Consider the following 21771-nt stretch of genomic DNA (forward strand, 5'->3'; position numbering starts at 1 on the left):
TGGGATCCCAGAGCATGTAAGGCCAGGATCTAGCCACTAGGCTACAGTGCTGATTCTTAGCTCAATCCCACTCCTCAGTTCCAATTCCCGTAGCTTTCTCAGAAACTCCACAAGATACAAAGAGCTTTCATAGAAAAATACCTCTGAAAGCTACTAAGTTGTGGCTAAAAGATCTATGATTCCAACATATGGCTCCACTGTGAGCCTGAGAGCAAGGACAAACTGGAGAGCCCTAACACAGCACCTATCAAAACGGAGCAAATACTCAGCATTGGTGCAATGAACATGCTTACTGGCTACAAATATTCAACAGCCACATATGGCTATTTCCTATTTTCTGAAATGACAAGATACAGTTTTTAAATAAAATACTTCATCCATTGTCTCTCAGGGTAGTTTCTTAAAATTTATATAACACTAATGAAGTAGCTAAAATAAGAAATGCCCATTATAGCATTAGTCAAAACTTCAAATGTTCATTTTCTCAAGCAAATTAAAATGTTTCAGCTTATAAAAACCAATCAGAAAACCTCACAACACTAGAAAGTGCAAATGATGAACAACCAATAAGGGCATTTCAGATATGACACATACAAAAGCATAAAAGATTAATCTAATTGTACCTTGATGTTTAGTCCTAAAACTGACTACAGAAAACACTAGTTTCTAAGGGAAAAAAAATCATTACTAGTATAAAACAAAAACAAAAAAAAAGCAAGCTTGTCCACCATAGCAACTGTTGCTACATAACTTTTCTTGAAGGCTAAAAGACACAGAATTGGTAGAAACTTACGGAAATGCCATTTCTAGTTATGTCTTGTAACAATGAGCTTTTATATCTTAAACTTTAAAAGACTGAATTCTTGATTTCTATAATGCTATAAAAGTATGTCTGCTAAACAACTAGGTCTGCTGAATTATATTAATGACCACACAAAAGTTTAAGAAAAATTATCTATAACCCAATGCAAATACATCTTTTGCTATGACGAGGATGTCTCCATCTGAAAAGCTGGTTGGCCTAGATTCCTCTCTAAAATAATCAATTAAATAATCTACTATTTTGAAATGATCCCTGTTAGGTGTTCAACTACTCTTGTGCAAGCTACCCAGGGAATCATCATACACGACCAAGCAAATCCAGTTTCTCATTTTAAATCAAGTAGCACAGGATTCTATTATCTTGCAATGCTAAGCTCTTTCTTACATAATGGAACATCAGTTTTTAGTTTCTGAACTTGTGCAAACTATACTGCAACATCTGCACCAAAGTTGTCAAAACAGTTTTCACATGCTAAACAGTTAACATATTGTGGGTCCTTACTATGGAACTGTTAAATATGTTGTATGCAGTCTCTCAATGAATCTCACAAATATTCTACGAAGCAAAAGAGCCAGCAATGTCACCTGCCCCAGGCAGTATTCGGTAAAGGGAGGAAAGGGGCAAGGAGGGGCGCCCAAGGCTGCTGACTCCACAGGGCTGCTCTGGGACTTCCGGCCAGCTTGTGGGTAGAGATGTGTTCCCTAACCACCAACCCAAGCTTCAGGTGACCCAATTTCCCCCATTACAAAGAAGTCAAGCAGATCATTTCAAAAGCCCTTGACAGCCTGAAACACCACAATCTTTCATGTAGTAATTGAAAGTTTCATTTCCACCTGACTACAGTTAGTTTATATTTTATGATTCCAATAGGAAATTAGGCCTTTAAATCTTTGTCCATATATTCTTCTTATTATTTATTTGAAAGGCACAGTGACATCTACTGATTCACTCATGAAATGCCATGGCAGTTGAGCTGGGCCAGGTCAAAGCCAGGGACGCAAAACTCAAAATCTCCCAGTTTGGTGGAAGGAAACCTGTGGCCTCCAGATGCGCAACAGCGTGAAGTGGAATCATGCAGTGTCTGAGCCATAGGTGTCCCCAATGATGGCTTTACTCACAGTGCTCTAAGACCCATACTAGAGGACAGTGTTATTGAGCAAAAAACAAAAGACCTTTCTGAATAGCTAGAACTAGCTAACGCTCTACCTTCAAGCATTGGCATCCCATATTGGGTGCTGGTTTCAATTCAGCTCCCTGCTTTTGGCCTGCGAAAGTAGCAGAACATGGCCCAAGGCCTTGGGACCTTGCACCCACATGGGTGACCCAGAAGATGCTCCTAGCCTCAGATTGGCTCAGCTCTGGCCATATGATCATTTGGCTGGAACAGTTTTCTCTCTCTTCTCTATCAATCTGCTTTCTCCTTTTCAAATAAAAACAAATAAATATTTTTTAAAAAATCCAATCTGGGGCCCGGCGTAGTGGCCTAGGGGCTAAAAAGTCCTCGCCTTGAACATGCCCCAGGATCCCATATGGCCACCGGTTCTAATCCCGGCAGCTCCACTTCCCATCCAGCTCCCTGCTTGTGGCCTGGGAAAGCAGTCGAGGACGGCCCAAACCTTTGGGACCCTGAACCCGTGTGGGAGACCCGGAAGAGGTTCCTGGTTCCCTGCTTTGGATTAGCACAGCACCGGCCATTGCGGTCACTTGGGGAGTGAATCATCGGACGGAAGATCTTTCTCTCTGTCTCTCCTCTTCTCTGTATATCTGATTTTGTAATAAAAACAAATAAATCTTAACAAAATCCAATTTGATGATTCCCAAATCTGACTTTTAACCTTAAATTACAACAGGGAGGAAAGATCTTACAACTTCACAACAAGTATGAGAATAGACAATTATACAACTGGTTATTCCTTTAAAAAAAAAAAGAAAAAAATCACCTATCTCCTCTAAAAACAGTAAATGCCTTTAAAAGGCTGTTACATAAATCCACTGCTTGGTTTAGTCAATTAATTAGTAAAGAAATTATATCATTTATCTTATTAGAGACATGCAAAGATTCACTAATCTATAAAAATCCTACAAAATGACCTGGAGCTTGACAATTCCCTTTACTAAGCCAATCTTGTACCAATCATGTACCAGTCAGAGGATACATAAACAAGGAGAGGACAATGGGTCCATCTCACCCTTACTCTCTGAAGCTGTCCAGGACCAAACCACTACAAAATAATCTCTGAGCTTTTGTTCTCTAGAAAATAATCCCCCAGGATCATGAAATAAAACCAGCAAACCTACTGTTGCAGTTGCTATAACAAATTATCACCAATAAACACAAATTTATCATTTCACATTTCTACAGGCCACAAGCAGGCTTGTTCCTCTGTTTAGGGTCTCACAAGATTAAAAACAAAAGTACCCAGAGGGCCTCAATGGAAAATCTGCTCGCAAGGCCCAAGAGGCTGTGGCTCAGCTTGCCTTCTCACAGATCCCACTGCCTTTGCTCGCTCTCCTAGTGTCTGTGTAGCCCCTTCTAGTCATGGCCACTTTGTCCTTGTTACGGTTAAAGCTCTGCTGCCCCTTCAATCCCTTCTGTGCCCTCTAGCACAGAACTTCATGTGATTATGCTAGACCTACCCAGAAAATCAACGTGGTTCCTAGTTGAAGATTCTTAATTGCATCTATGAAGCCCCATCTGCCCCACAATACTTGTAGATTCCAGGGACGGGGGAGGGTGGCATTCTCTATCACAGTTCACTCCCTGGCCTCCAGGACTCAGGCCTCTTCTAAACAAGAAACCACATTCATCCAAAGCCCCAAAGGCCTCACACAACATCCACTCAAAGTCCAGAAACCTCATCTAAACTCCATTAGCTCAAAAAGCCCAAGTTTCACCCCTTAGCTCAGATATGGATGAAGTTCTGGGTGTAACTGATTAAATACAACTCCTGAAGGATGATTCTGAAGAAACCTGTTAAGTGCACACCTTGGCAAGGCAGGCACAGGGTAACAGATGCTTGCGTTCCAGCTTCAGCAGAACGGAGTCCAAGGTCCAAAGCCATCGCAAAGCCTGGGCAAACTCCATTCCCTTCCTCCGCCAGAGAAAACACGGTGGCTTTTTGCTCCACCCCTCCATCTCTGAGTCACGTCTTTTTTTTTTAATGAAAAGTGGTACATCCACATGTGAGTAGTTTTATCTGCCCACCTCCAGTCAGTAGGAGTTGGGAGGGTTCTGCAGTCAGACTTATTAACTTTTATTTTCTTTCAATTCCAGCTGGCATTGTTTCAGCACAGAACTACTGAGAACCCAGCAGGCTCTCCCTTAGACTGACAACCACAAATAACACAGGCTGCACTTTCAACATTACGCCTGGAAATCTTGGGTACACAGCCACGTTTCTCGTGTAACAGAGCATTTCACAGAACCACATTAGTCACCATCACCATTCCACTAGTCTCTAAGAGCACATACCTAAGTTTGGGCGCACGAGCAAGGTCCCCAACAATCTATTCAGACTAACAACCTATTCTAGGCCTTTTCTATCATACGCCTCAAAATTCTGACCTCCACCGACTGACTTCCATTTTTAGGTGCCCCAACTCCTGGCACCAACATCTACCATCTATAAGAATGTTGTACTGCAATGATTACATACACAGTGGCTTCAAAAGCCACAAATATATTATCTCCGCTTCTATAAATTCTAAATTGGGCGAACTTGGTTAGGCCTTCTGTTTACAGTCCCAATGGCACGAAATGAAGATATCTACAAAGAATAATCTACCTCTGGGCTCTTGGACGATGTTGCCGAAGCCAACTCTCTAGGGTTGTAGGATCGAGGTCCAGAATTTCCTTGCTGGCGGCCAGCTGGGGCCTGGTCTTTAGATCCTAGAGACTGCCTCAATCCTCCTCTGACTTTCCTTGGGACCCTCCCTACCCCAACAAATGGGGTACTTCTGCTTCAATTCTGACTCCAGCTGGAGAAAGACTGCAGGTCTACCCAGAAAACCCAGGGTGATTTCCCTATATCAAGATTCTTCATTTTGCATCTTTAGAGTCCCCTTGGCCACATAACACAGGCACAAACTCTGGCGATTGAGGTATGGCCCCCTTGGTGGCTGGAATGGTACATCACTCTGCATTCTGTGAATCAAAACCCTACTGAAGGCTTTAAACTCACTTCCCAAAGAAAATACCCCCCCTTTCTTGGAAGTGTGTCATTAAGATATATATCCACAGATAAAGATAATAATGAAAGCAAGGATTCATCCCGGAACAGAGTGGGCAGACAACAGGAAGACTAAAGTCACACTGAGGAAAAGAAGGTGCTACTTGCTTCACATTCAACTAGCACAATGTACCCAGGACTCCAAAGCTCAAGCATCCACTCCCTGGGCCTGAATGTGCACCTTCCCTCTGGGTTACACAGGAGAGGACATAACTTGGCATTTTTAGAGAAAAGTTGCCACTGCTGACTTTACAATCAGCTGATAAATCCACCTAAGAGACTTTCAATCTCTTCATTCTTCTAGTCATACACCCTCCCCCAACAGAAAAAGGAAAGCCAAGTATTTCAAAGTCACAGAAGGACAAGCCGGCCATGGAAGACTGCAGGTGAACTTTTCAAGTTGACATGGGGAAGAACTGGTACAAGGCCCAGGCTTGCAGCCCAGGTCTTCCAAGCCAGTCAAGCCAAGTGACACTGCCACACTTGGAACTTCTTTCGAAGCTAGATCCCTGAAGGTGAGCACTCACCCACAGTCAAGGATTTCCTCTCCCTCCCCAATTCCCTAAATACCAGCTAGGAGGCCTTCCTCTAATAATTAGTTACAAAATCTAGAAGGCCCTTACTATCTCCCAGTTGCTGTAGTAAGCACTTGACACAAATTACTTTATTTACTCTTTTTGAGCTAGAAAATACCATCCCTCACGTAACAGAAAGGTCAGACTGCAGCTTGCAGAGTATACTAGGTAACACTGTTAAGCAGTAATGGCCTTGATACTTAGAATCCTGATGATCTAGTTCTTAACCACTGGTCTACACTGCCACTCCTTCGATGGAATGAGGTTGCCAACTCTAGGGGGTAAAAATCGTCTCTTCCTAGCTTTCTGTTTTTTTTTTCTCCCCACACTTCCTTCTGGAACAACCTGACAGTTGAAAGCAAATCAAGTCTTTCCCAACAAGCTGTCACCTCCTTTTCAGAACTCCTTGCTTCCCACTGAACACAACAGCAACTTCTCTTAACCATGATGTCGCTTCCCTAAAACAAACTACAGAAGCCCTACCCATCCTCACCTGCCCAGCCTAGAAGTGCCCCAACACGCCAAGAAAACAAGAACACAAAATTTAAAAACTCATCATCTGTCACCAACAGATGTACACTTAGTCAGCCTTTCATACTTCTTCTCTTCCACCCAGGTTCCCCGTTAGCCTTTAACCCCCATCCCACCCGCTCGGCCCCCACTTCGTAGCTTGCCCCCACACACGCACCCTCTCTCCTCCAGCACCCCGCCCGGAGTTCACTCCTCTCGCACCCATCTGCAGGTGCCAAGCTCACCCCCGCCCAGGAGGAGGACCCTGGCCAGGCCCCTACACCCGCGGCCGGGCTCCGCCAGAGGGTTCACTACCCAGCAGGCACCACTCCCTCGGCACCCTCCCCCAGCATCCCCTGGAGTCCCACCCCTCAAGCTCCCTTCCCCCTCGGGCGACCCCAACCTCTAAGCTGCCCCCCAGTCCCCGCCCAGTCCAGCCCTGTCCACTGCAACAAGCAGTCCACTCAACAGCCGGTCCCCACTCCCACGTCGGGCTCTGCCTGCTCCCTCCCCTACCCCTACACACACAAAAACCTCGCTCTCCACCCTGAAGGGTGGCCCCCGGCCTCCCTGATGGGCTGCAGGGGCCTCGACGAGTGTGTGTGTGTGTGTGTGTGTGTGTGTGGAAGGGGGCAGGGAACGGGCCGCTCGGGAGTCTGCGGGAAGCGGGAGAGGCGGCCGCGCTCCGCTGCCCGCTCCTGGACCCACCCAACCCCCAACGACCTCTCCCGGAGGTTCCCACAGTACCTGTGGTGGAAGCGGCAGCGGCGGCAGCCGCTCTCCCCTCGCCTCACACAGACAATATGGCGGCGGAGGAGGAGGAGACACACGGCTCGGCCGCCAGCCGCAGGGACCAGAGCGAGGCTGCAGCCTCCGCTGCCGGAAGCGGAAACCCCCTCCCCTCGGGGGGCGGGGAGAGCCAGCTTAAGCTCCGCCTTCAGTGGAACCTGGCTGAGAGCGGCCATGCTGGGACGTACTATTGTATCCCCGGGGGGGTTCAGTTCCGGCTAGGGCATAACGGGGGAGGAATTCTCGCCTTCAAATACGGTAACGAGATTTGGGGACATTAAACGTATTTGATCCCAGTGCCTGGACTGACTGGCTCGGGAAACAACACGCACAGCCCCCTCAGAAAACGACTGGCTTGGCCCAAGCCAAGATGGCGGAGCCTAGGTATCCCGCACGTCCCCTACCCGGGCGGGCGATCCCAGCAACGCGCAGCCGGCTCCGCCTCTCTCCAGAAGAAGCATGCGTCACCTGCAGAGCTGTGGAGCGAAGCATTTTGGGAGCTGAAGTCTCGCTTGCTTGGACTTCTGGTCTACCATTAGGGTTCCACCAGCACTTTCTTTCTTTTTTTTTTTTTTTTTGTCCTGATCAAACTTGGGAGTTCAGATCAGGTGAACCAAAGTTGGAGCTCGCGTGGGGCGTGGCGCAGGACTCCGGAAAGTGACGGTGCTCGCCTGCAGAGACCAAGGCCCCGTTCTTTCTTTTGCAAGAGTGCCCAAAGCTGTCTACCCAGAGAGCATTGGTGCGTTCTCTCTTCCCTCTGACCCGCTACCCCACTCTCCCTGCTGCAGGGCATGCTGAATGGTGCAAGAACCGACTCTGGGCACCTCTTGGACCAGAGCTCCCTTGGGTTTCTCATTCCTCAGTCTCTTTGCTGGACATTCAAGGCTTCCTCCTTTCCAACCTGTCTTCTGCCACTCTCCTCTCCAGTTCCTGCTGTTGCCACCCATTGAAACTATTGCCTTCTTCCATTGTACTGGCACGTGGCTCCGGCTGCCGTCGCCTCACAGACTAGGATAACTTCTCTGTCTATAGAGAAACTAACTCAGGGGTCCTTACTTCTGGGAGGTCCCTGCCTCACGAGGGATGGTCGCCCAGCTGCCTGCGGGCCCCGGTCATTGTCCTCCCCTAGACTGTGAGCTTGCAGTGGCCAGGAGGCCCCGCCGGCCCTGCTAACAGCAGATGCATGTAAGTGTTGAGGTGAGGCTGAGGTGTGAGGAGGGCGGGTTATTTCTGTCCCAGCCGTTAGCCCCAGGTGCCTCAGAATAGCTGCCTATCCCAAGGATGGGCCACCACTCTCTTCATGGTTAGTCAGCTGACTGGCGCCTCTGCTTTCTGGGAGACAGCTGCCCCTCTCTCTCTTCCGTGGGATCCGGGGAGGGTGTGTGTGCTGGCTGCAGACACCCAAGATGGCCTCAGGCAAGTGCCAGTGACTTTGTCTGGCACTCAGGTGCACCAGACAGGTCCTTGAAATCGTTCCCTGGATACCCTCAAGGGGGTCATATCTGCCTCTCTGAGCCTCAGTTTCCCCACCCGTGCAGTCAGGTAAGAAAATCCCCAAAGCGCCTTCATGAAGTGACAGGCTTTCCACTTGCCTATCAGATCATGCCTTTGGTGGCTTCTCAACACCCCTGCTCCGCCCCTGCACCCCCCTCTATATTTATGTTTGATCAACTCACAGCTATTGATTGCTGGCCATGAGCCACACATTCAGCTCAGGGCTGAGGATGTGGTGTGAACAGGGCTCCCTGGAGGGGCCCACTTGCAAGGTAATTGCAGGCTAGCAATAAGTGCCTGTAAAATGCAGTAAAGGCTTCAGAGTATTCCTAAGTGCTAGGCAGGAAAAGCTAGGTAGCTGTGGGAGAGGGAACCTTAGTTCCAGGGACTTGCCAAGTCGCCTTAGGAAGGGACCAGGTAGTACCAAAGTCCCAAGTTTAAAGAAGGAGGCCCTGGTGGCTAAAGCACCATGAATAAAGGGGAGAAAGCTGGGGCACAGGGGAAAGGGAGGAGCAGTCACAGCATTCAGGCCAAGGTATAGAAGCTGGGCTTTCATTTGAGTGGGGTGGGGGCTTAACCCTGACACCTTACTGATGGGCTCAGCCTTTGCCGCCCCCACAGCCTCCATTCTGGCCTCCATCCATGGTCACATTCAGAGGTCTTACTAGGCCTGCGGGTGCAACTCTTTATACACATGCGTGACACAGTAGGTCATCACCTGAGTCAACCTGACGCCACAGGGCGCGAAAGCCCCAGGGTTCACCAAGCCATGGTCACCACCGGTTGTTCCCTGCCTCGTTTCCAGTCTACTTCAGGCAGCAGCAGCAGCAGGATCCTGCCTGGGCCGCACTGAATGTTCATCAGTTCCTTCAGTCCTCTCTTCAACCTGACGAGGCAGGAACCGAAAGTGTACCATTATACAGACAAGGAAACCAAGGTTCATAGAGGTCACAGACCATGGCCAAGAGACAGAACCTGCGTCTCCAACTGGGCCATTAGGCAGTCGAATCACAACACTAAATACTTCAGTGTATCAGCTTTCTGTTGCTGCTAATAAATCACCCCAACAACCTAGTGGCTAGAGAAGCAATTCCTTAGCTTTCTGTGAATTGGCCATGTGGACACGTCTCAGCTGGGACTCTTTTCTCTGTATGGTTTTGCCAGTACTTAGTTAAATTTGCAGGCCCCAGGTCAGCAGGTCATAGGATCTGCTGGGTGCTGTGTGGCCCCATCCACACACCTGTCTGTTGGCCTGAGAGACTGGGTTCTCCTCCCTGGGATTTCTCCGGTGAGCTGGCGAGGGCTTCCTCGCCTGATGGCCTCCAAAAGGCAGCAAACAAAACAGCAAGGCCTCTGGAAGTCTGGTCTCAAGCGGGCTTCAGCATCACTTTCGCTGCATTAATCAAAGCCTGTCACGTGACCAGCTCAGATTCCAGAAGTGTAAAAATAGACCGCCTTCTCTTGGTAAGAAGTACACCAAGCTCGTATTGCCAAGAGTCACTCAAAGGGAAGGATGAAGTTGATTTGGCCATCCTTGCCAGCATTGGATCACATTAAGTAACCACATATGTGGAGATGGTTACATAAAATATAATTCCACTAAACACAGGGCCATTCACAGCAATGAGAAGCCACATTTTTGAGCAAACACTGTACAAGATGCTTTATACATACTAACACATTTAATAATATACACAGCACTACATTATTATTTTCATTTCAGACATTAAGCACACCAGTCTCAGAAAAGTTAAACTGCCCAAGATCACACATTTAACAAGAGGCAGTTATGAAAAAGATTGAGAGCAATATTGTGTCCTGAAATGGAAAGCTGGCCTTGACTATTGCATGACACACACACACAAAACAGAGATAGGACTGGTGCGGTGGTGACACAGCAAGCACTGTGAACTCTCTGCGCCGTCGTTTCCTCACCTGTTCAAAAAAAAAAGAGAGACAAAAGAAAAAAATAACTACAGATCTTGTGGCGAATCTTGTGGTCACTGTACAATGGCTGTTCACTCTCGCCCACGCTTGTGCGGTGGATACTTCCCTGCCCCTTTGAGGTCGGGCCTGGTCATGTGTTTGGCTTTGACCAGTAGAATTTAGATGGAAGCAAATATGCAGCTGAGGTTTCCAGAAGTCTCTCCAGGTGTAAGTTGCACTTCCCCCCACCATGAGATGTTCACTTCTGCTACAAAGAGTGAGGGCTGTCACTGGCTCATTTCCTGTTTGTTTTTTAGCCACTAGGCCACCACAACAGACCCAGGCCTATTTTTTTTATAAGATTTATTTATTTTTATTGGAAAGGCAGATATACAGAGAAAAGGAAAGAAAGAGAAAAAAATCTTCTGTTTGATGGTTCACCTCCCAATAGCCGGAGCTGAGCCAATCTGAAGCCAGGAGCCAGGAACTTCTTCCAAGTCTCCCACGTGGGTGCAGGATCCCAAGGCTTTGGGCCATTGCCTACTGCTTTCCCAGGCCATTAGCAGGGAGCCGAATGGGAAACAGGGCCTCTGGGATTAGAACTGGTGCCCAGGTGGTATCCTGGGCACACAGAAGGTGAGGACTTCAGCTGCTAGGCTATCACACCGGACCTTGGCCTCTTTGTTTTTAAAGTTGCATTTATTTATTTGAAAGGCGAAGATTTTCCACCTTCCAGCTTACTCTCCAAATGCCTAAAATAGCCAGAACTGGGACAGCCTGAAGCTGGGGGCCAGGAACTCAATCCTAATCTCCCTCAGGTGTGACAGGGACCTAAACACCTGGGCTGTCACCTGTTGCCTCCTAGAGTGTGCAGCAGCAGGAAGCTGGAATCAGAAGCAGAGCCAGGACCTGAACCTGAACACCGTGATGTGGGATGAGGGTGTCCCAAACTGACCGTTAGCTGCAGTGCCAAACACCTTTCCTTTTGTATTACCTCCTCGAAACAGTTCCAAAGTCACCATAGGCAACTGAGATAGGGATAGTTTTTTCTTTCATATTTTCAGGTTTAGTTTGTATTATAAACTGTAGTTTTATATGAATGGTATCACTTTGCATTTAGTTTATTTATTTGAAAGGCAAAGACACAAATTACCTCCCATCTACCGATTCACTCCAAAATACCTGCAATAGCTGGCATTGTTTCAGGCTAAAGCTGGAAGTTGGTAATTCAATCTGGTTCTCCCTGTTGGGTGGTAGAGACCCAAGTACTTGAATCATCATCTAATGCGCATTAGTAGGTAGCTGGGTGGGAAGAAGAGCCAGGATTCAAACCCTGGCCCTCTGATAAGGGGCTGGAGTACTCCTAAACAGTATCTTAACCACTGAGCCAAAGGCTTTCTCTGAGCTCCATCTCTTTTGACCCACAAGAAGCTGAACAAATAGGAGACCGCTCTGTCCCCAGCACTGGTTGAACTCCCAGTTGCTCTGCTTTGGATCCAGCTTCCTACTAATGCACCTGAGAAGGTGGAGGATGATGGCCCAGGTGCTTGGGCTTTCTGCCACCCACATGGAGACCCGGATGGAGTCCCTGGCTCCTAGTTTGACTAAGCCTAGGCCCAGGCATTTCAGCCATTTGGGGAGTGAACCAGCAGATAGGAGATCTCTCTTTGTGTTTGTTGCTTTCAACCTGAGCCTCTCTCCAAGAGGTGCAGCCCAGACAACTCTGCAAAGCAGCAAATTTTATTGAGGAGGCAGGTAAACAGACCAACCCACTGGGGTCAGTTCTCCTTTCCTTCACAGAGTGACCCCAGAAATAAAAAACTAAACAATAAAAGCAAAACAACAACAAAAACCTCCAAAAAAAAAAAAAAACCAAACAACAACAAAAACAAAGAAAAAAAAAAAAAAAACAAGAGTGACCCAGGGTGAGGGTTACATGGGTTTTTAATAGAAAGGGTGAGTTGGCCTGTCACGAGAGGGAGCCATGAGAACAATGGGAGGGTTTGGGCAGCCATAGAGGCAGCCCTGGGGAGACAGCCATAAGAACAATGGGTGAAGTAACCCACACAGTATTAATTCATGAAACTGACTGGCAGGTCATATTACACCTTGTGATTTGGCCCGAAAGGCAAGAAACTGGCAAAGCCTTTTTTTTTTTTTTTTTTAAGATTTATTTTATTTTTATTACAAAGTCAGATATACTGAGAGGAGGAGAGACAGAGAGGAGGTGGAGCTGCCGGGATTAGAACCAGCAGCCATATGGGATCAAGGCAAGGACCTTAGCCACTAGGCCACCCTGCCGAGCCCTGGCAAAGCCTTTTGTACAGAAGCATGAAGAGCAGGTTAGCAAACTTTTGCAGGCCTGAACCAAAGTGACTCCATTTTGTGATTGGATTCCACATGTTTTTGTGCCCTCTCTGTTTTGGTCTCCTTCTCTCTGTCACTCTGCCTTTCAAACAAATAAATGAAATGTTTCCAAAACAAAACACTCTGTCTCAGTTTATGAAAAACAATGCCATCTCTCTGAACTCCAGCCTGTATCCAATAGGCTGGTCCCCGAAGAGTAACAGACAAGCAGTGAACTTGAGCTAGAACCCTCCTCTCAATATAGCCCAGCTGAGGAGGGGAAGGAATCAGCGTTTGCTTCTGTCAGCCACAGAGTTTTGGGGTGACTTGGCTGGGTGAGCACTGTTAGAGCAGGAGCTGTAACCTCCCTGAGGTATAGATAGGGCTTATGTCAGGATTACCTGAACAAATACAGCGAAGCCCTGTACTGGTGCAGAGCGTGAGACGAGCAGTGTGAGATAGTAACAATTAGGGTGCAGCCCTGAACAAAACAAAGTCCCTTTTCTTGTTTGTGAAATACGGAGAGGATGAATATTAGGGAGGAGAATAAGACGGGGAAGGGAGAAGGTTACTGTGGTGTGATTTCAAACGGGCTGTGAGCACAGCCTAAGTGGGAAGGAAGACTGAGCTAATGCTGCAAGAGGCAAGGCAGGGAGCACGGGAGTGTACCCGGACCATTGTTCTAGCCAGAGGCACAGGAATGGGCAAAAACCTTAATGTGGGCCCAGCCTTAGGAGTTCAAGAAACAGCAGGTGCAGGGAGTGGGTGAGCAGGGCAGAGCAAGTGAGGGGAGGCGAAGTTACAGAGATTCACAAGGGCCTGGCGTGTGCACAGCCTTCTGGGCCGTGGTAAGTCTGGCTTCTGCTCTGAGTGAAGTGGGGATTGATGAGAGGGAGGAAAACAATTGTTTTGTCTCTTTATGGGATCTCTGACGGGGCTGCTTGGCCTTGGAGGTGAACTTCCAAACCTGGAAGCCTAAAGAAACCAGCTTGTCTCCTAAGTGACACTTCAAATACTTCAGATTTACTTACTATTTATTATTTTTACTGGAAAGGCAGATTTGCACAGAGGAGGAGAGATCTTCCATCCACTGATTCACTCCCCAAATGGGCACAATGAGTAGAGCTGAGTCAATTTGGAGCCAGGAGCCAGCAGCCAGGGTCTCCCCACATGGGTGCAAGGTCCCAAGGCTTTGAGCCATCCTCTGCTGCTTTCCCAGGCCATAAACAGGGAGCTGGATGAGAAGTGGAGCAGCCAAGACATGAACCAGTGCCCACATGGGAGCCCTGCACTTGCAAAGTGAGGATTTAGCGACTGAGCCAATCCCTCTGGGCCCCTCAGATACTTCAGTTAAAGTGACGAAGCTGCCTCACCCAGGGTGTTCGAGGAAAGAGTGGACAATGACTCCAACCGGGGGCAGGAACTGGACACTAAACAAGCAGAAGGCTGCAGGAAGTGATTTCTGTTGGCGGAGGGAGGAGGAGTTAACAGCTGCACATGAGGGGTAGCTTGCAGGAAACTCCAACATTCAGGTCGGAGGCCCAGTCAGAGTTAGCCACACCGCAGGCCTCCCTAGCACAGATTTCACTGCCTGCAGTTCCAGTTTACCCGTGGTCAGCTGAGGTCTGAAAATATGAAAGTTCCAGAGCAAAGGCATATGTAGGCTGCAGATGGCCGCACCATTCTGAGGAGTGTGTTGAAACCTTCTGCCATCCGGCTTCTCCCTGTTCCTCTCCCTGAGTGAATCACACCCTTGTCCAGGATGGGGACACTTCAGTGAACCCGTGGAGGTTAATCACTCCATTCCTGCCTTGCTTCTCAGGATCAGTGTGGCTGTGTCACAGTGTTGGGAATCAAGAACCCATTGTTCACCTCACTGCTTCTCGGCGCACATACAATACATCATGTCACAGCAGCACACGAAGGGCTCGTGTTTAGAGACACCCCATGAAATAACTTGCTTTAGTAGTTTATAATGATTCTAACTTGCCAATAGTTACCATTGTTAATCTTTAATGTACTTTGCTTATTTTTTTAGGATTTATTTTTATTGGAAAGTCAGATATACAGAGAGGAAGAGAGACAGAGAAGATCTTCTGTCAGCTGATTCACTCCCCCCAAGCAGCCGCTATGGCTATAGCTAGGCCAATCCGAAGCCAGGATCCAGGAGCTTCTTCTGGGTCTCCCACGTGGGTGCAGGATCCCAAGGCCTTGGGCCGTCCTCTGCTGCTTTCCCAGGCCACAAGCTGGAAGGGAAGTGGAGCCATTGGGACATGAACTGGTGCCCATATGAGATCCTGGTGCTTGCAAGGTGAGGATTTTACCCACTAGGCTACTGAGCCGGGCCCAAGTTTATTTATTTATTTATTTTTATTAGAAAGTCAGAAAGAAGAAGAGACGGAGAAGAAGATCTTCCTTCCGTTGATTCACTCTTTTTGTTTGTTTGTTTTTCGTTGATTCACTCGTCAAGTGGTTGCAATGGCCGTAACTGAGCTAATTTGAAGTCAGGAGTCAGGAGCTTCTTGGTCTCCCATGTGGGTACATGGTCCCAAAGCTTTGGGCCATTCTTGACTGCTTTCCCAGGCCAAAGCAGAGAACTGGATGAGAAGCAGGGCCGTCAGGATTAGAAACAGCGCCCGGCATGTGCAAGGCTAGAATTTTAGCCATTAGGCTATCACGCTGGGCCCAATGTGCTTTATTTTCCAAATCAAATTAGGTGGCAGGTGGGTAAGTACAGGGAAAGCACCATCTACACCTGGTTCCATATTACCCATGGCATCTATGGGGGGTCTTGGGATGGATCTTCTGCAAACAAGAATGAGGATGACTAGCAGCCCAGCAGAGTGGTCCAGGCTGGCAGAGCTGTTTTGAACTTGACGGTTATCTACAGAGGCCCTGGCTGCCAGGGGCCTGTTGTGTGGTGATAAGACCTTTGAGGAGGTACTGAAGGTTAAATGAGTTCATTCATGTGAGTCCTGGTTCCTACACAAAGAAGAACCCTTGGGGCTGTCTCTCCAGGCAGGTGCACAGAGGAAAGGCGTGTGAAGGCACAGAGAGAAGGCAGCCCTTCACAAGCCCAGCGCGGGCCTGAGTGCATGCCGTCCAGCCAGCCATCATAATGGAGAAAACAAGCACTCGATCCTGAAGATGCTTTCCGACCCGTGCTGTTTGTTGTGGCAACCTGGGTAGATGCATAAGAACTCCTGCATCCAGGCAATGTCTTTGAAGTCACGGGACTTGGAGGAGGCTGCCAAGGGAGAGAGCAGAGACACACACCTGAGCTTTCGGGCTGACCAGCAGCATGAGGAGTGGCCAGGGAAACCGATGTCCTGTGGCCACCATATGAAGTAAACACGCCAGGCAGAGAGCAGAAGTCACCCAGGCCGATGCCGCTGGAAACTGACTTTGCGATGGAGAAGCCGTTGATGCCTTGGCAGGGAGGAATCGAAGCGGGAGCCAAAGTCTGACTGGAGTGGGATTAAGAGAGAGTAGGGGAAGAGCAAACCAGAAGGGGCAGAAGGGAAATGCCAGTTCTTTCTAGAAGCATAAGGGCAACTAACAAATGTACAAGAAGCCGGAAAATGACCCCTTGGCAGCTGCCACAGGAATCATTGTTTCGGGAGAGAATCATTCCTGGAGGCGGTGGCAAGTGAATTAAACCAAGAGATCCTTATCAGTCAGGAAGGGTAAAGTTGCCACTTCCGCGTGGAGCAGGCTGGGCTTACAGTGAGCAGCAGGGCCTGGGGCTTCGGTCAGTCAGCCCAGGTGTTGGGCCCAGTGCCTCACCTCAGCAGCAGGCCATGGCTCAAGGAATTGAGTTCCTGCCACCCACACGGAAAAAAACAAACCAGATTCACTCTTGGATCCTGGCTCAGTGTGGCCCAGTTCTGGCTGTTTGTGAGGTTTTGGGAGTGAATCAGCAGATGTGTATGCCTGTCTCTCTATCAAGTTAGTAAATTAAAAAAAAAAAAATTAAGAGACTGACATTGTGGCATAACGAGTTAAACCACTGGCTGCATTACCAGCACATGATGGATGGAAGTGCCAGCTGCTCCACTTGCCATCCAGCTCCCCACTAACGTGCCTGGGAAAGCAGCAGAGGACGGCCCAGGTCCTTGGACCCCTGCCACCCACTTTGGACATCTGAGCAGTGTTCCAGACTTTGGCTTGGTCCAGCCCCAGCCCTGGCTGTTGTGGCCATTTGGGGAGTGAATCGGTGGATGGAAGTTCTCTCTCTGTTTCTCCCTTTCTCTTTGTAACTCTCCCTTTCAAATAAATAAATCTTTAAAAAAGAATGTTTTTAAAGTGAATATCACTAGTAAAGCGGCAAATGACCATCCTAAACCTTCTGGAAATCAGTGATGACTCTGCTGATGACACATTTGCCAAAATTGCAGAACTGAGGCAGAATGATGAGCACACATTAGACCAATGCAGCGTGGGGGACAAGCTGAGCTCATGCAGACAATGACCAAGCAACGGCTCCATCCACAGTGGCCAGAGAGAAGACGCAACGGGAGATCCTGAAATACAGAAGAGCTGTCCTCACCGACCTGGAAGAATACTAGCAGGACACTTGGTAGTGTCTGAGTCAGATCTTCAGGGTGGATCGTAATGCTTGAACCTGTGTAATACAGGCTGATTTGGGCTGTTTTAGGAAAAGTGTGTTTGTTTTTAGGGGTAAAAGTGAATCATGTCTTCAGTCATTTATAAAGGGAGTTCAAAATTAGGAGAAAGAAGCGATAAAACAAAGCATTAAAATCCAGGTAATGGAAATCTGCATGTTTGTTGTACTATGCTGTAACTTTTCTGTGGCATTTATCAAAAATGAAGCTCAAAGAGAATGGAAGGAGAGAGAAAAAAAATGCAAGACAGTGGGTAGACACAACTTGCAAGGTTTGTTTTTGCTTATTGGAAAGGCTGAGTTTCAGAGAAAGACAGAGAATCTTCCATTCACTGGTTTATTTTCCAGATGGCCACAGGGGCAAGGCTGGGCCAGATGGAAGCCAGGAGCCAGGAGCCAGGAGCTTCTTCCAGGCTCCCACGTGGGTGCAGGGTCCCAAGCCCCCAGCTCATCTTCTGCTGCTTTCCCAGGCAGGGAGCTGGATTGGAAGTCAGGAGCAGCCAGGATTCAAACCACAGTCCATATGGGATGCTGACAGTGCAAGGCAGCAGTGTTACTTGCTACACCATAACTCTAGCTCGTGGAGACAAGTTTTGGAGATATTTTATTTCAGGATTGAGTGTGAGGTGGAAATGGGGATCACAGGGGGCCGACCAGTGATCGCTGAATGCAGAAACACTGGCCTGTGCGTTCGTGCTGGTAAGACTGAGCAGATTAGAAAAAGAGAGAGAGAGAGAGAGAAGGCAACGGCCCGAAGGAAGTCCCTAAGGAGAGGGAGGAGTATGAGCTCCAATGCTCAAGTGGCGGCTTTGACCTGAAGCATAGGCAGTGCATCGGTGGCCACAGAAGGCAGGGCACATCACACGGTCCCTGCATGCGGTCGACAGGTAGCCCCATGGCGGAATTGCTACCATCAAAAAGCAAGAGGGATCAGGGAGCAGGCGCTGCAGTTTGGGGAAGGAGCCAGGGGGGGAATCTGGTGGGAAGAATGAACGGACCAAGGCAGGATGAAGGCCCTCCTGGAGGCCAGTCATCAGGTGAGTAAAGCGAGCCAGTCCGTACGGTGTTGTGCTACTCTCCAGCCGTGTTCTGCTTCAGGGCGACAAGCAGAGAGGGTTCACGGTTGGCATCCATCAGTGGGTGTTTTAGCTGGGGGAGGCAGGGAGATCTCCGGCGTGTATGGTACAGTGGGGATAAAGACGTGCGTGGGCTTTAGCCTGCAAGCAGGGGATTCTGAGGCCCAGGTAGCTCTAGTGACTTACCCAGGCTTGCACAGCCTGTGAGCACGCACAGTGTGAGCCTCAGAGCGCCTTCTCGCTCCAGCAGCGGCTGTCGCCAGCATGCGGCTGCCCCCTGCTGACGAGTGGGTGGAACTATGCCTGCAATTCCCCCTCTGCCTTCTGCTTCCCCAGTGCCCCCAGTGCCGCTCGGATGTCCCAGACCTTGCGCGCTAAGGAACTGGACCAGCCTGCTGTTTGCTCCTTCCAGACTGCAGCATGTCTTTCCTGCCCTGGGACATACCCGCTTCCAGGTTCTCAGGCCACAGGGGAAATAAGTCAGCCTGGCTGACCCCCTGCAGCTCAGTCAGTTGGCGAGGAGATGATCAGACAAAACTGTCTCTGTAGCCTGGGGAGGCTGCTAGGAGAGATGGCCGGACATGAGAGCGCAGAAGGAAGGCTGACCCAGCGGGGTAGGGAGGGCGGAGAGGGGGAGTTTGCTGGGGAAGGTGAGACCCAGGAGGAGCAGCGTGGGAAAAGGTACCAAGACAGAAGCACCTGCTGGTGCAGCCAGGAGGCCAACCCGAGCGTCTGGGGGAGGCTGGGGGAGGACAGGGACTGCTGGGAAGCAAGGAGGGAGGAGCAGATGCTCACACACCTTGTAGGGGAGCTTGGCTTAAGAACAACCTGAGGGCCCCACGTGGTAGCCTAGTGGCCGCATCCTCATCTTGCATGCCCGGGGTTCCCATATGGGTGTTGGTTCATGTCCTGGCTGCTCCACTTCCCATCCAGCTCCCTGCCTGTGGCCTTTGAAAGCACTAGAGCCTTGGAGCCAGGAGCCCATGCGAGAGACTTGGGGGAAGCTCCTGGCTTCGGATAGGCTCAGTTCTGGCCGTTGTGGCCATTTGAATAGTGAACCAGAGGATTCTTTTTATCTATCTTCTTCTCTCTGTTTATCTGTCCTTCCAATAAAAAAATAAATCTTTTTTTAAAAAAGTGTTGAGGTGTAGGCACTGTGGTTAGACCTCCACTTGGGATGCCTGCATTCTGTAACTGGAGTGCCTGGGCTTGAGTCCTGCTACTGTTCCAATCCACTTTCCTGTGGATGTGCACGCTGGGCGGAGCAGGTGACGGCAGGTGATGGGAGACTTACACGGAGTTTTTGAGCTACCGGCTTCAGGGTGGCCCTGGATGCTGCAGGCTTGTGGGTGACCAGCTCCCTGGGTGACCTGCTCTCAGAGAACCAGGCAGTGGGGATGGCATTAGGGAGTGTGTGGCTGAGCCAGGCGACCTCTGACTTTTGCCTGGTGACCTCTGAGTCTCAGCTTGAGTTTTGAGGGACGCTGGGGCTCCTAACTGGGTAGGTGGAGAGTGTTGTTAGGGGATTACTGCCATCATTCCCCATGTATTCCATGACATTGGGTGAAATCACCCCGTCTTACAGATGGAATAACTGAACTTCAGAGAGGAGAAGCCACAGTCCCAGGGTTACACCTGAATAAGTGACAGGGTGAGGACCGGAGCCCAGAGCAGGTCCCTGGTCCGTCAGGTGCAGCTCCCATCTGCCCCAGGGGATGCTCCATCCAGTCTCTCTGAACCCAGGACATTCAGGACTGGATGGCTGGGTGGTGAGGCGCATGGGACTGCTGGGTTTCTCTGCAGTCCCACGGAGGAGCCTTGCTCCGTCTGGAGCTCAGTTTGTCCCTCTGCACAACGGGGTTAACAACGCCCAGCGCAGGAGCTACCAAGTGGGGACCGCCGTGCGGGTCGGAGCTGTGTAGTGCCTCTGCAGGCTAAAGGCTGCGCCCCTTCCTGTGGCGAAAACTTCCGGCAGTGACACCGACCGTAAGCTGGCACGCCAGTCTAACTGCTGGAAAGCAAGGCAGTTTTCAGCCGGAAATACAGCCAAAGTACCTTGGAGTGAACAGGCGGTTGAGTGCTCCCGCTCGCTCCCGCTCCCGGCTCGCTCACCTGCAGGAGCAGGTGAAGCCGGAGCCAAGTGGAGTCCAGCTGTTCCCCGGCGCGGGACACTGAGTACCTGTGTCCCTTCCCCCTGAAGTCCGCGCGTCCATGGGCGTTTGGGAGGGGGAGGTCACAAAGAGCGGGACGGACAGTGGGCGCTTCCGAGGGCGGCCCCAAAGAGCCCTCTTGCGCTGTGCTTCGCAGCGGGCAAGGACGCGCCAGGACGCTGTCCCGCAACCGGGAGACGGTCTGAGACCGACACCGATCCCAGCCGGCGCGTCCTTCCGGGCCATCCAGGGCTGTGGAAGTAACATTCTGCAGCTCACAACTCCGGGTGGGTTATGCGTTGCTGCGGCAGCGTGGACAGATGAGAACAGCAGCTTCCGTCGAGGTGGCTTTGCTATTCGTTAAAATCAAGAAAACGCACCTGCGCTGGTCAAGGTAACGCTGCGTGGGCCGGGGAGAACCCGCAGCTCCGAGGTTGCTGAGGGAGGGGCAGGGCGAGTAGGTGGAGCTGGGGCAAGTCAGGAGCGATTACGCTCTAGCGCACGTGGAACCCTCTCAGGTGACCTCCAGCACTGGGACCACTAATGTGATCCGGAGATTTGCAATGCAGCGGGTCCCTCAGTGGTGACAACTGTGCACCATGGACACATGAGGTCATCAAAGAACGAACCTCCATCGGGTGTGTGGAACTCTGAATTTTCCATACAAGTTTTCTGTAAACCTATAACTTCTTTTTCTCTTTTTAAGATTTATTTATTTTTACTGGAAAGTCAGATATACAGAGAGGAAGAGCGACAGAAAGCAAGATCTTCTGTTTGCTGATTCACTCCTCAAGTGGTTGCAAGGTCAGAGCTGAGCCAATCCGAAGCCAGGGGCCTCTTCCGGGTTTCCAACGTGGGTGCAAGGTCCCATCCAACGTGGGTGCAAGGTCCCAAGCACTTGGGCCATTCTCCTTCCCAGGCCACAAGCAGGGAGCTGGATGGGAAGCAGGACCGCTGGGACAAAAACCAGCACCCATATGGGATCCCAGCATGTACAAGGAGAGGACTTTAGCCACTAGGCTATCACAATCCCCCCTTTTAAAAATAAAGTTTATACACATCTAAAAGGAAACACAACGTCTCACTCATGATGTTTACATGTAAAGTGGAATTTGGTCCCAGGTACAGGAGCTCCTCAGATGTGGAGTCTGCACCTTGACTAACTCCCAGAGACTCAAACACCAGGGATTCAGACCCCAAGACCCACTGCAGGATGTCTCCCCACTGTT

General features: G+C 49.7%; 1 protein-coding gene across 1 annotated transcript in view; it reads right to left on the minus strand.

The window, feature by feature from the left end:
• The window catches only part of CSNK2A1 (casein kinase 2 alpha 1), a 51385-nt gene extending 44390 nt beyond the window's left edge, over positions 1-6995 (minus strand). The window contains exon 1 of the mRNA XM_058679930.1: positions 6885-6995. The gene's annotated coding sequence lies outside the window, so the exon portion shown is untranslated. The remainder of the gene's footprint in view (positions 1-6884) is intronic.
• Positions 6996-21771: the final 14776 nt, after the last annotated feature.

This window comes from Ochotona princeps, chromosome 22 (assembly GCF_030435755.1).
Source record: "Ochotona princeps isolate mOchPri1 chromosome 22, mOchPri1.hap1, whole genome shotgun sequence".
Lineage (NCBI taxonomy): Eukaryota > Metazoa > Chordata > Mammalia > Lagomorpha > Ochotonidae > Ochotona > Ochotona princeps.